The following is a 13,342-nucleotide window of genomic DNA, read 5'->3' on the forward strand; positions in this document are numbered from 1 at the left end:
TCTTTGTACCTGTCAGTTTACAGTCAATGGGGCTTGTTAGGACTTTGCTGAAGTCAGCTGGCAGGAGACGCTGCTGATGAGAGGTGTGATCTTAATCAAAAGAGCAAAACAAAATGTACAGCAATCTCACTGAAGTGCAGTGCAGATAACTGGAAACTTTAATCCGTAGAAACCAAACCAAAACCGGTATGTGTGTGTGGTGAGTCCTGCGTGCTCGGGGCCCAGTCTGAATTAGTATTAGCCTGTAAAATGTGCGACGAGGCTGTGAGGAGAAACTACGAGAGGTGTATTAAGGCAGTGAATCTCACTGCTCTGTGTGTAATGGACTCAGGATGAGGGCTGACCAAGCGCCTGGCTGCTGATAACCTTTAGGAAGGACATTGTTCCTGTGCTGCGGGGGGTGGGGTTGCTTGGGTGGGTGGGGGGCTATAGAAGACTGCTGCAGTTTACAGGCATGGCAGTGTGATGGGTGGTGCAGTTGTTCATTGGTTCATTGGCTCTCCGGCAGGGTTAGGAGGTAGAGTAGAAGGGGCAGTATAGCAAACTCCCTCATGGTTTCCTGCATGCATTTTTCAACACTGAGGTGTATTTCTCTGTGATACATTTGTCCTTTGTCTGAACCAGCTTCTCCCTGGCATTCCATTAAAAGAAATTTAACAGCCTTTTCTCCTGTCTGTGTTTCTCTCAGATCACTGTTTAAGGAGCAGTCAGCGAGGGATCTAGTGTGAGGAATACATGAAGGGTAGGCTGGGGGAGGTGGAGGCGACCAAATCGGCAGTACCACCAAGGTCAAAGTTCACACAGGTAAACAGATTCTTCTTTTAATCCACAGCTCAGTGATTGTGCACACACTTAGGTTCTGTCGTGGCTTTTTTTTTTTCTTTCCCCTGACACGGAGCAGACTTGGCATGCAAAGGCAAAGTGAGGGAGTAATGTGGCTGGTTTTGATTGGACCCTCTTGTGCTGGCGGCCGGGGAGGAGCTGGGAACTGAGCAGTCTGCAGCTGCTGTTTATGAGGAGCTGTGCAGGATCCTGTTTGGCTCTGTGTGAAAAACCCAGCCAGTCTTCGCCGACAAGCCTAGAGCCAGTGTCAGTGCTGGGAGAATAGGACAGAACCGTGATGCCCTGATTCTAGCATTTGTTTCGAAAAACACTGGTTTTTGCAGTGGGCAGATATGGCAAATAAGCAAGAGTGTAGAGTAGAGTAAAGCAGATTTCTAGTTTTGGTTTGTAGTTTCAGTAGGTACAAAAAAAAACAAACAAAACCCCCCAAAAAATAAGTAATTCAGCTTCCTGAATCACCTGAATGTAAATATGAATGCAGTTGAACTACCAGCAAACTGTGATTAAACTACTAGTTTACATGTTAATTAGCTCACTACTCCACAACACTGGTCTAATTAAAAAGTCGAATTGAGGGTGACATGGTAATTTGGTACAATTGTCATTTTTAAAGTAGTACCAGGGTGGCACTAACCTCTGCCACCCTCCTCCTATATTATTTACCACCAGTGATTAAGAAGGAGCATTGGGGGGTGTCGGGGGCAAATAAATAAATAAATGAAGTGGTGGTTAGTCTTTCATAGTGTGTGTGTGTGTGTTAGCAGTGAGCAGTGACACTGCCTGGGGAACATCTGCCCTCCACACAAACGCACAACATGCACACGTATGCGCAGACAGACACAAACACTGTACACACATGCGCGACTAGCAGGGATCAGCCAAAGCGATTAGCACATGGACGTCAGAGCACAGAGAGCGACAGGTTTAACACACACAGACACACAGACACACAGACACATGCGTGGACCAGAGACAGAGTGACGAGTATTGCGCAGCGACAGAAAGCGAGATGCTGCCAGTTAACGGAGCAGAGCGGCGGTGTGTGACAGAAGCGCGTGACGACAGACGCATGAAAGTATAGGAGGACCACTTCTCCTGCCTCTCTCTGCTGCTGTCATACTGTATTCATGGTCTCATATCTTGTTGTGTTTTTTTTTTTCCTCATTTTAACACATACTCAGCGCACCAACAGTTGATCAAACAACTGTGCAATTGAGGCAGAATTTGGCCAGACACCCAGCCAGGATGACTAATGTAGAGCTCCTCTGGCTTAATTTGTTTAGAAAGCCTATCATCACTGCAAACATGTTACAGACTGTTGCCGTTTACAGAGGAGTGTTTTTCCTCTGCAGCTTTGATTGGATGCATTTTTAATGTTAGTGCCACATAGTGCGGTCAGTGTTGACACTGTTGAACACTGTGGCCATTGTGAGGCGACAAAGCTGATATTGAGGGAAGAGTGTGTTTGAGTGTGTGGTGGTTGGTTAGATTCCTACAGTTTGTTTTGTCCATATTAACACATAAAATTTATAGTTCTTCATCAAAGGTTTATGACTTCCACTGCAGAGCTTACGCACACAGATCTAGCTCCACTGTAGCTAGATGTGAATAGGGAACACAGAGCTTTTGGAAAGTGATGACATCAACCCTGCACACATACAATGCACAGAACTCCTCTCTGTTATTTGGATTTTGCAATCACCCACTACGAGAGATGTTAACCTGTATTTATTTATTCTGTCAGGCAACTTGTTGTTCATAAAATAGTGATTTAAGCACAGCAGCACGGCAGCTCTGTTTTCCAAACAGTGTTTCACCCAGTTGAGAACCTGCAGAAAACTATAACTATGTCTGATCTTGACAAAAATATTCTGAAAAAACTACGTTGTTTAATCTAAATAGTGTTCTGGAAATTTGTGCCTGTGTTGGAGTCGGTCAGATTCTTTTGGTGTGTTGTCTGCACGTTGGTGTGCTGTTCCCAGACTTGTGCTTCCTTTCCTCCTATTTTATTCTAACCCTCTTCTTGTTTGTTCATTTTTCTTCTCCAGAATAAAGTAGGTAAGTGTGTTCATGGACCTCAACTTGTGTGCTCCTCATCTTTCATCTGTTTATGAAGATGCTGTATATTTGTGCAGAGACATAGAGGATAACACAGAATGAGACAGAATATCGGTCTAATCAAGACTCTTGTTCTCGTTCAGGAATTTCACCCCAGTGTGCTGCGTCTTAGGACACTGTGATGATATTTAAAAGATAGGAATGTGTATTTTTATCCTTGCTGGTGTTATTCATTGTGGTTATCATCCGTTAGCCCATTTTTCACATACGCAAGCTGGCCTTTTTTGGATTGTGTGCTGCAAGACACATCTCACAAACAAGCAGAGGTATAAAGTGGTGAGAGTGGGAGGATAAGAGAGAACATTGTCTTCTCCTTTCCAGCTTAGGGACAGAGCAGAACGGGTCGTGTGAGGATACTTGCTATCCTTAACAACGTCCAACACTGCCTCGGGGCCACCTCTACTTCTCTGATACACCTGAGAGTTGTGTTGTGCAGAGGAGTTGCAATATTAGCAACACATTCCTCAGCACACTATAATTACCAGAGTTACACTTTTACTTTATCGTTTTGTTACATACATAATTAATACAGTTACTTAGATTATTGTCTTTAATAGATTTAGATGACTTTTTTTCCATGTACATGATTATGAGTAGTAATAAGTAATATATCTACGTGGTCTTGGTGTGCAACCTAAATATATCTTAGGATTTCAGTTGTTCAAGCATTTGATCTCAGTTGTTCAAGCATTTGAACAACTGAGATCGTATTATTGTTTGGCCATCTTTTCTATATTAGTTGAAGTAAGTGAGCTGAGGAGACATTGCTAAAAAGGAGTCAGATGTAGCAAGACACAAGAGAGGCAGGATTAACATATGGTTCACAGGTTGTAAACAACCGCTCAGACCAACCAAATGTATTTAGAAGAAAAAAGCTAATTATTTATTTACAGCTCAAAGATGTAACTCCTCATTCCTCTTTGACTTTCACGTCAGCTTTTCCTGTTCAGTGAAGGATTATTACAAATATTTTGGGTGTAGTCGCTTTTCGTTTTAGTTCCAATTGTGTAATTATCCAAATAGTCATAGCCGATAGAAAAATAAGAGCCAAAATCTATTAAACCAGAGATTTCCTCTTAATGTCTTCAAATGTTGATGTAATCTGAAATGACATCTCTCCGGTTGGCCGCCATCTTTGTGCGGCATTCGGTCCATGATGTTATCCATCACTGAGTCTCTCTGTCTGGCGTTGTCAATTACCCAGAGGAAAACAACATTAGAGGCCTGAATGGGACACGGAGCCGTGGCAGGCCTGACATGGCTGTGTTATATGATTACACAACCTGTTGGCTGTCCGCCTGTCAAGTGTCTCCCGGCTCTGATGAATGGCTGTAATATGCCGCGCATCACAACACGCCACGCCACACACTCATTAATGGCTTCTCATAATGCCCAGGACGTTCCTCCTCCAATGCCGCAACAGTATTCTCAGAGAGTGGGAGAGGGAGAGGGAGAGGGAGCAGTTGTAGCGCGTGAGTGAGAGTGAGAAATGGCATTCATGAACACTCCAACCTTGTTTTTGTCACCATTCAAAGCAGTAAACAAAAGAAACACGGTGTCCTCATTTGAATAATTTCACAAACGGTGTGGCAAGATGCCAGCGTCACAGTCACGCGTAACTCCTAACGAATGAACGAAGGATGACAGGAAAAGGATGAGACCAAAAAAAAAAAACGACACAGGGAGATGTAAGAATTATTATTTTCTTAAAGTCTGACACATATGTTTGTCAATTAGATACATACTTGTCCATCTGTGGCCTATTTGCATAGATTATCAGAATGCAGTGCGGCACGCCAGTGTGGGGAACATTACAATAGAGACGCTTGGAGAAAGGAGATTGAATCTGTCGTCTGTCGGATGCCATCTGAAGCTTAGCTGATTGCTCTTTCTTTTGGTGAATTAGGAGACTTGCTACACAAGATCCTCCAAACTACTCGACTCCAAGATATAACAAATAGATTTGATTCTCATAGAGACACTGAAAGGTTTGGAATTAAAAAGGGTGAAAAATCTGAATGAGCTATTTTCTGCAGAGAGAGATAGTGTGTACCAGTAGCTGTATGGCAACAAAGTGGAGTAGTTTTTCACAGAAAGAACAGCCATGGAGAGGTTATCTAAAACCTACATGACCCTAAACTGCACTAGTTGGGGTATTTATGGCTCTGGCAGACTCCATTGATAAGCACATTCTTTCTTTCCATTTTGGTGCTCTGTGCTCCATGTGTTGCACCTTTGTCTTGTTATATATCTTTGCTTTTCTCACACATAAGACAGAATTCTTTTTTGATATAAAGATAATACCAGTTTCTTCTCACTTTCGTGTGCCTGTGTTCTCAGGCTCTGTGCCATGAAGCAAAGCAGCGAACAGCGCTGCACCTGCCGCGTGTGTGTGCGCGCGCGAGAGAGAGAGGAGGAGACAATCTGTCTGTATATTTCTCTATTTGTGTGCCTGTTAGTGTATGTGTTCTTTCTCACAGCTTGAGTTTCTCGGTTTGAAATGCAACACCTGCAGATGTGTCTTGTAAACTGCAGTCTCCAGCTTCTCTCCCATTCAGAGGGGACCACTGAAACAAAGCAATTAAAGTAGCTCTCTACATGGGGCGAAGATTTGGTGTGTGGGTGTGCCTGCCTGTGCAAGAGTGTGTTGGAGATGGGGCCATGTTTTAACATCAGAATCTTTCAGTTGAGCTGCAAAGAGTTCCTCATTAAAGGAGGGAAGTGGACACGTCTGTGCCAGTCACAACATTATCAGTTCTGTCATATTAATGTCTGTTTAAATATGGAGGTCAGAGGTCGCTGACAACCTGTTGACACACAGCAAATTTATGCAACATGAACACACACCCAAGCAAACACACATGCAACCGAAACCCAATTTTGGCGCAGCACTTCATGGCAGTGGTTTCTTGTTGCTGCTGATCTTTGGGTCCTTCCAGCTCCAGATACCAGAGCCTGAGTTATTCTCCGCTCCTCTCCCTAACCCTCCTAATTGAGAACGGCTGTGGCGGGGAAAGAGGGAGCTAGACGGGCGGAGAGAGGGAGACCGGATTCTTGTGTGAAAGTGAAGAAAGAACAAAAGAATGAGCAAATGAAAGGAACAAAGAGCAGGTCAACGCTGATCAAGTGGTGGATAGCTGTGTGGTCAACTGTTGCTCTCATGAAAGCTGACCTTCCCTCCTCCCTTCCTTCTTTCACCTTTTCGTCACTGACCATGAGTCAAACAGAGCTAGGCACTATATCTTAAATGTAGGTGTGACTTTTCAGCATATTATAGGATAGCTATAAGAAAGGAAGGGAAATGCTGTCTGGAGTGGCGAGAGAGTGAACCGAATAAAGGAAAATCACACCAGAGAGCTGGGAGTAGGGGCTGCAAGCTCAGTGACAGCTGCAAGCATGTCATGGTGGGTGATGGCCTGTCCGTCTGTCAGAGCAGATATTTCTGTCTGTTTAGTGCTGCCTTACTGGCTGCCAGAGACACTCCTCATGTCATCACTGGGTGCCTGCTGTCACTGGCTAAAAAGGAGAGAGGGAGCGGAGTGTGGTGCGTTTGCCTGGGTGTGCATGTATATGATCAAGAATGACAGAGAGAGAAACTCAAGCAGCTGTCTTGAAAGCTCCTCCACTCTGTCAGTACATCTTGAAGCTGCTTTCCTCCATTAGACAGTATTTCATGCAGTTGTTTGGTCCAAAGTCCAACTTTCCGCTGGTAAAGGAACACATATTTGGAAAACTAATGAGTGGCCTGTCTTTTTTACATCTTTTAGTTAATTCATATGTAGCTTATCTGTTCATCTACTGCCACTGTACTGTGTGAAAGCATGTTGCTGTGATTTAGGTAGGAGAGTGGGTTCTTTTAACAAGGTCAGTATCAATGCCAATACCGCCCTTGTTCTGTCCAAATGTCAAAGACAGATCAAGACTCTGATCCCCACATTGCTATGGCCAAGCAGGCCTGTGCCTTTCATGCAGCTCTACCACCATAGCTGTTTTTGTGCTTAGGCAAATGAGAGGCTTTGTGATGTACCTCGTCTTGCTCAGGTTGCTAAAACACAATGAAAAGTCACATCAGTGGTTCAAAATGTACCTTTAGTACGCACACAGCATTGACTGATATCAGGCGACTGGTATTGGCTCAGAAAACTTGTAGAAGCTGTAATGAAAAGACACGTTGGTAGGTGGCTGAGTCTGTCAGTTTTGTGTAGGAGGTACGATTTACATGAAATATTAAATAAAAATAGCATATTGTTTTAGATTTCCTGGGTCAACTGAATGTGGATGTGGGTGGCGCACAGAGACAGAGCACAGCTAAAAATGACTGAACGCAGTGGTTGCTCACCCAAAATAGTTCCAAATATGTATTTTGGCCAGTCTGTTCAGCTTATATTAAAGATATTTAATGGTTACAGTTTGTGAATTTGCAGGAACAAAAATAACACACACACAGTACCACTGGCCTATATTGAAAAGGTTTGACTTGTTTTTCATACTAATGTGTATTTTTGCCTTAAGTGCTGGCCATTGACTTTTTGATTGCAATCATCTGTTGTTGGAGTGCTGTTGTCTGAATACAAACATGTGTTTTTTGCCAACCAAGAACGCCATAGAGTGAAGTAATGGAATATTAAAGGCATTAAAGAGCACTGATGAAGTAGTGGGTTGCACGGTTGCTCAACGGTTATAGTAAAGATTGAGAGTGTAGAGAGTGTAAACTTTGCATGTTGTGCTGCTGTTGGCGTGTGTTATCTCTAAATCCTCGCGGTTTTCATGCAGGTTATTGCCCCAAGGTTCAATTATATTCAACAATGACAATGTTTCCAAACGTCACTCCTGTTTTAAAGTTGTCAGAAACTGGATCTCAGCTTTTCTTGACCTTTCTTGGACTTAGTAGGATCTTTCAACAAGACAACAATACTTGCACGACTTAATGAATCCAGGAAGCAGGGTCATTTCATTCTCTGTATGTAATTCCCACACTGGAAATCCCCTGATTTTAGCAGTGGTATGAGCTTTCACAGTGACGTTGCCTATAATTTTGTGGCAGCCGTAACAACATTATTCCAACTTTAGATTGTGTACCATCAGTTTTAGCTTCCTCTGGCTCCCATGGTGTCCTGACAGCAGTGTAACCACACACCAGTGTTTATGTTTTTTAGGTTAACACGGTTATCTCTGTGCGTAACCGGAGCCCTCAACCTACATGTGTGTGGTTGCGTGTATGTGCGATCTTGCAGCTGCAGGACCCGTTTGCCTCTCTCTTGAAAGAGCTGCAGAGACTTGCCAGTATTTTCATTCCCTCTGGAGGCATTTCCGCACACTAACAAAGCCCATCCTACATGATGAAATGAAGAGGAAGCGGCTTTTGTGAAGGGAGCAACCGATTTCTACGTGTGCGTGTGTGTGTGTGTGTGTACTGCTGACCCCGGCTAACAGTTTGCTACATGCAAATTTACTTTTGAGCTTGCAATTCAGGTTGCTCCAGGCTCTTGTTTGCTGACGAGTGTACTGCAGGACTGTAGTAGAGCAAGCCTACCCTGTCTCCCTTTCAGAAAACAAAGTTGCCTCCTGTTCACCTCTAATTAACTGGTATAATACCCAGCCATATTGTTTTTACAGGGCTTGTTAGCCACTAGCCTTTCACAGTCTCCACTTCCTCTGTAGCTGTTGCCATAAGGAAATTGTGCACTGTAGCTCAGGTCACAATTCTCCAGGGTGTCTGGCTCTGGGAAGGGACAAAATCGAACCAATGATAGCAGAAAATTGTATTCTTTCTTACAGTACTCTGTGCTATAATGTCTGAAATTACACTGATAGCACTGATTTCAATCAAAGTCATTCATGTCCAGCTTTACTATTCTTTGGATGCAGCATCTGAGTATTAATTTTATTCTTTGCTGCTGGATACCCTCTGTTTTGTTGCTCCTGGGTTATTTGGCAGGAGCTGAGGTTGAAGCGTACACGAAAAATCGTTATTGCTGTCTCACTTGAGGTCATGACACAGCTACCGAAAATCGCAAATGTTTTTTTTTTTTCTTTTCATTTTTCTTAATGGAGAGCGAAAGCAGAGAAACATCAGGGCCTGAAAACCGCAGTGTCGCTGAAGCTGAGATTTTCTCTGGGGTTGTCTACAGAGTCAGAGTCCTGTGGGTTGACAGCCAGGGCCCTGTGACACACGCTCATGCTCATAAACAGGGATTTGGCCCTCTGGAGAAAATAACCTTGATAATTACTGGGTGCATAAGGACCTTCCCACTGTGGTAGGAGGGGGGTGGAGACCGGGGTTGACTGAGAAGGAGAAAAAGAGAGAGAGAGAGAGCCACATCCGCTGGTGCATTCCTCCATGCTGTGTCATACTGGTGCCGAGTTTCCCCTCAGTTTGCATGGAGATTTCCATAAAGTGGATAGTGCAAAGGGCTACTGACACAATGCTCGGGGCTGTAGACACTGTCATTTAAAGGTTAACAAGGCAACAAGCCACACATTCGTAGAAGCCCCACAGTAACAAGAAGACAGCAAAAATGTTTAAAGAGTAAACATAAGGGGCCCGCTTGATAGCGATGAAAAATGGGAGACATGTGGAGACCTACTGCATACATGGAAGAGATGGAAAGAAACAGCCCGGTGACCCAGCTGTGGATGTGCTCATAGATTTCGACTCTCCTCTCCCACTCGTTTACTGCCCTCATCACGTGATCTTTCTGGTCTGAATTGGCATCATTACAGCAGCCAGAGCTGAATGTCTGTGGTTGGCTCACCGCCTGTCTGCTTGCCTGTCATTCAGCTGGTTAAAGAGGCCTTGTTGAACTGCTGCACTGTGCCTGGCTACTACAGGGCCATTCATGCCTGTGACGGCAGAAACAGCCAAGTCCTGTCATCAGCGCCAGCAAGCACGTAGCAATTTACTACTGGAAACGACAAGGGCATTTCGCTTGGTAAGCACAGTTTCCCCCACCACCCCGTGCAAGCTCGTGATCCGTTTGTAAAAGTTTGGATTACATTCGAGAGATTGAGAAGCTCCTCTCGAACAGAGCAAGTGTCTTTAGACAAACACAGTGTTCGCGTCTCAAAGCGTCTGCATCAAGTGTAAAGTGAAACAGACTGATCGGTTCCCTAGAGAGCTATACAACAACAGCACAACAGCAAAACACATCCTTTGTGCCGCCTCAAATGCGGGGAATTTCGAAAAGAAAGGCCTCGAAAATACAGTTCGCCACTCCGAGGGAGTTTTTTTTTTTTTTCTCCCCTGCTCGTCAGTTGCTCCGCGCGCCTTTGGCTAACGACCGCTCATCCCGTCACAGATGACCTGCGTCTTAGTGAGCCGTCCTCCGTCCTCCTCTCGGGTCCCGGTGTGACACACAGAGTGAGGACATGCATGAGAGCCATGACTTCATCCTGCGTCCTCCCTCCTCTCTTCATCCTCCTTCCCCCTGCTCTCATCCCCAACTCCTTCACCCTCTCTCATCTCATTCTCTCTCTCTCTATCTCTTGTCCTTTTTGTTTTCCTCCCCATCCCTCAGTCTGTGTCTGCAGTCCTAACATCTTCCTGCTGTGATTAGCAATAGTGTTTTTTTTTTTTCCCCCAGCCAGTGTAATGTCTAGAGCCTCCTGTGTCCTTGGAAAGCAGCCTAATAAGCTCAGACACACACTGCTGTCTCTGCGCTCCACACTCCTATTCTCCAGTGTCACCCGGCATACACCGAGGTAAACAAAGACTACCACACACACGTACACACACTATCCTGGTGTGCTAATAGACCAGCATACCAGCCCACTGAGGACAGCACTGACGCTAGCTCGCTAACATTGACCTTCCGTGTGCCAATCACAACAAATCTGCTTCCTGATTTGAATATGGGGAGGAAAACAGTGTAAATTGAAAGCAGAAATCCCCCTGGTGCGAGACAAGATGAGCCTCTGAATAAATTATTCAGATGGCAGCCTCTTTCCCGCATGATTCTCGCCTTCTGCTACGTTTAATGGCATCTGTGATGACGCCCATCGGAGATTAATCCAGATGTAAGACGTTTGCGTGTGTGTTTTGCGCGCGTGTGCTTACATTTGTACGTGTTTTTTTTTTTTTTTTCTCTCTCTCTCTCTCTCTGTGTGTGGCCCGCTCACCCCTCTTCTCATGCATCCCGTTGTGTCGTGTGATCGGGAAACAAAGCCTCAACAGGGGAATTTATTTCTTCTCCGGAGAGGGTTGTAAATAAACAACTAGTGAATCAATGCCTCCATTTGTTTTTTCTCTGATAATTCTGCCTGTGTCGTAAGGCGGTGCGACAGCGCTCTGCAAGCCGGTGTAGCTCTAAGCAGCCATATTTCCTCTCTGCGAGAGCGAGACAACATGCTACACTGGCCTCACGTTTCACTACTGGGGATCAGTAAATTACCGCATGCTTTTTTTTTTTTTTTTTTTTTTTTTTTGTTATCACTCACTGCAGCTCATTTAGTGCCATGATGGCTTTGTAGGAGTGGGAAATAACACCGGCATTAGATATTGTGCTTTAGAACCACTCAGTCAACTAAAAACACTCAGGCATAGAAATGACCAGGTGCAATTGAATAGGAAAACGCAGCAGGTCCTGTGGTGAATGTGTTTCACTCTATGCGAGCATCATTGCTTTGCTGCAAAAAAGATGACCTTCCCCGACACAAGGTTTGAATATAAATGATTATACTGTGTTTATGAATACGCTGTTTACATGTTTGCTCTATAATAAAAGTGAGTGAATGTGCACCTCATGTGTCTGTAAGCAGTTTTTCTTCTTAGGGATGATCTGAAAAGCTCCAAAAGGCTCAGTTCAACCATAAAAAACATATTTTATTGTTGAATCAACCCTTTAAACTAGAAAAATAAACTATTATTTTCCCTAATTGAGGTCTTCATAATGATGTATGCACACAGGTTCAAGAAAATAGGATGAGGGGTGGGGGGGCTTCTTGTATTAGCTGCAGTTCGATGACTAATAGGAGCAGTGAGTAATGGTGTGAGCAGAGTGATCATGGTTCTCCAGAAATAAAGGTAACCTCCCAGCGTGTAAACCTTGATTAGGAGCAGTCATTCAGCTAATGCTGCTGTTGGTAATGCCAACATGACTACACATAAGAGCCTCTAATGAGCGCTGGTTTACCATGGTTTCTTTGTGCTCAAGTACCCTTTTCTGTATCCCATATCCAAGTGTGAAATTACAATATCAGATCATATTTAGTTAATTAAACCCATATGACTAATTTAATTTGACTCAGATATGGGGGAAAATGAATAAATCATGGAGGCGTATTTAGCTTGCTAGCGCTGGTGTTAACAGTAATTAAATGTGGGGCAATCTGTAGCCTGTGAAGATAGCTCGAGTCCTTTCTTTCCGCCCACTGTACACATGGAAGAAACGTAATCCAGATGGTTTTGGGAAGCAGACTAGCGGAATATTAATGAATTGATGTGGGAGTTTCAAACACACACAAAAAAAAAATGAGTGAGTTAAAGACGCGTTCCTGTAAAGTAGGCTAGTGCATTAATAATCAGCGAGTGGTCATCCCATTAGGAAATCTGCACATCGTAGTTAGAGAGGAGCCAAAAGCAGAGAAGAAATATTCCTGCGTGATTAGAGCCTGGAGAGTTCAAAGACAGCTGCTTCTGCAACTAGATGGGCGCAAAACGCTCACAAAGAAGATGAGAAAATCAACTTGTATTTGTCATTTAAGTATTTCATGTTTCATATTTGGCAGGGATTAGAGATGCACATTATCTCCAGCTCTGTCAGTCCTTGTTACGCGCTTCCAATCTGTCAGATGCACGACAGGGTGCTTTATTACATCTCAATAAATGAAGTCTTGTTTTCCTATCACTAAAAGCAGATTGTGTTTTGTCACACTCCCTGATGTGCGTCGCGTTCTGTTTTTGTTTCATTTCAGGCTTGCTCTGTGATTGATGAGGATTAAGAAAAGATTTTGTCTAATAGGAAATACAGGAACGTCCTCATCCACGCTGGTAAGCACCCTTTATCACCTATGTCAACAGTTAAGCATCAGCTCCTAGGGTGATACAGATATGCTTCAGCGTAGTTTTTCAAACAAGATAACGCTGCTGCTTTTTTGGATTGTGTTTTTTGTTGTGTGACACAAGCCACTAAACTCATGGGAGTTTTGTCGAAGAACAAAAATGCACTGGTGAACATTTTATACGGTGTAGTAGCTGACACAGAAGACTGTGGGCTTTCAAGAATGAATTGGAAATATAATGTATGATTCAGAGGAGAAAAAGAACATACAGTTTTTTTTTTTCAGCTTTCGGGTACAAAAACTCAAATCATCTCTGTAGAAAGCCACCAAGTCATTTTTATTTTCGTGTGATATGAAATTGATACTACTTTTGTGTAACACC

The 13,342-nt window shown here is 43.8% G+C and overlaps 1 protein-coding gene across 4 annotated transcripts in view; it reads left to right on the top strand.

Annotated features, from left to right (window-relative positions):
- The window catches only part of zmiz1a (zinc finger, MIZ-type containing 1a), an 89,253-nt gene that overhangs the window by 21,430 nt on the left and 54,481 nt on the right, over positions 1 to 13,342 (top strand). For 2 of the 4 annotated variants that reach the window (XM_026354840.1, XM_026354846.1), the window contains exons 2-3: positions 689 to 804; positions 12,874 to 12,949. The exons of 1 other annotated variant lie outside the window; for it this stretch is intronic. The gene's annotated coding sequence lies outside the window, so the exon portion shown is untranslated. The remainder of the gene's footprint in view (positions 1 to 688; positions 805 to 12,873; positions 12,950 to 13,342) is intronic. One more of the 4 variants, XM_026354841.1, reaches the window with a different exon arrangement.

This window comes from Anabas testudineus, chromosome 15 (genome assembly GCF_900324465.2).
Source record: "Anabas testudineus chromosome 15, fAnaTes1.2, whole genome shotgun sequence".
Lineage (NCBI taxonomy): Eukaryota > Metazoa > Chordata > Actinopteri > Anabantiformes > Anabantidae > Anabas > Anabas testudineus.